Raw genomic sequence first — 2,028 nt, forward strand, 5'->3', positions numbered from 1 at the left:
CACATCGACAGAAAATACCATTTCATCAGACATCGAATAGATGAAGGACTCCTCGTGGCAAAGAGGGTATCATCGGATGAGAATCCAACATATCCCCTCACGAAGGGACTGACTCGGTTTAAGCATCTCCAGCATTCTCGGAGCATAGGGCTGAAGGATGATATTAGATTTAGTAGTTAGATAACCTTGAAATTTGTAAAGTGTAATTGACATTAGATGATGAATAAAAGGTGTTTTATTTATGAGTAAAGTGTTGCTATCTCTTGTCGATCGTTTACTATATTTCTTTTGCATGTTTTGGCTTCCAGAATAATTATGTTTGATATATCATATTATTCGAACCTCCACAGTCGGTCATATGTCGGAAGTAGGTATGAATCAAGACTGTCATGATTGGTTGCAGAGGTCTAAGTTGTTGGACATGGCTACAACACTCATGAGTGCTCATAAATTCTGAGCATTAGACTCAACCCACGCTCACTAGAATCACTTCATGGAATTTATCTCGAGTGATCGTGAGACAGTAATATCATATAAGTCTTCAAACCTAGAGATATGATTTGTTACTTATGAGTTGGTTATGCATTGATTGTACGTTAACGCATTGGTAATTCGATGTTATAAAACGTGCTTTTGTGTATAATTCAATGAGTGGTAGAACAAACATATGAGTCAAAGTTTATCTGTTCCTTCTTGGATTAGAAGCTGATATCTGGGCCCCTCGATGATTTTGTTTTGACCTATGTACCGGGCCCGGTCAGAACTAAGTTGATGTGTTCAATTAAGTTCTTTGTCAAACAAATCGGAAATCGGGAAACAAACTGCTGGACAATAAGTAAGACATTGTTCCATGTATTTGTCCGGCTGATATCTAGAACAGAGGATTATATGATCACTTATCTTAAATGGCGTATCATCATCTTCTCAGTTCCGAGAGACCTTGAAAGAGCTACGATTGCCGATCGGTTCCTGAAGTATTGCAGTTATAGTTATTAGACTTATCCAAGTGGGAGACTGTTGGATAAGGTGTCTAAGTCCATAACTATTTCTGGTATGTACTTGACCCGACCCGGCATGGTCCATTTGGGTTGCATGGCACCATGCAATTGGATAAACTAAAATGAGAGAAATAACACTTATGGTTTATTAATATATTATAAGTTCTAATATATTAATAATATTATTTAATTAGTTTGATCAAGAATTAATTTAGAATTAATTAAGTGATCAAAAGATAACTAATTAAATATATGGGTAGATTATGTAAATCTTCCATATCTTATATAGTGGGCTAAGAGGCTCCATGGATTATCAAGTTGGGTTCCACCCATAGGATGCTCCATGGATGCTCCATGGGAGTTACAAACCCATGGGTCATGGAAATGAAGAGTCATGACACATTAGGGTTAAATGGTGTAACCCTAGATGTGTCAACACTATATAAGAAACCCATTCTCCACCAAAATTGGGACACATAAGAAACAAGAGGGCTAGAGCCGATTTTGCAAGTGTAAGATTCTCTCAAAGTTTACTCCTTTGCATTTGGTGTTGTGTGAAGCATTTGAGGCATCACACTTGGGGTGCTAGGCTCACAAGGTTTCAAGGATCATAATCAACAACAAGGTAAGTTATTCTATCTTTCATTCAAGTTAAAAATGTTCCCCATGTATGCTAGATAGGAATATAACCTTGGAATTCAACTTTGCATGATTATTAGACAAACATAGATCCAAGGTTATTAGGGTTGCATGTACACTTAGGAAGTGTTAGAATGCTCAAAACCCATCAGACACCATCTACTGAAGATTGATCAGTGTGTCCAGATAATGATGGTTATACACTGATGACACATTGATCAGGTGATACGCTGAAGTATCATACACTGATGGTACTATCTACTGAATCTGAAGTTGATCAACGTGTCGCCCTGATGCTGAAGTTGAAGCTGATCTCCAGATGCTGACGCTGATGCCCTGATCAGTGTGACTCTCTGAAGCTGATGCTCTGATCAACATCTCATGTGTTGGT

The sequence above is a fragment of the Lactuca virosa genome, chromosome 4, assembly GCF_052849685.1.
Source record: "Lactuca virosa cultivar CGN04683 chromosome 4, Lactuca_virosa_CGN04683_v6, whole genome shotgun sequence".
NCBI classification, from domain to species: Eukaryota; Viridiplantae; Streptophyta; class Magnoliopsida; order Asterales; family Asteraceae; genus Lactuca; species Lactuca virosa.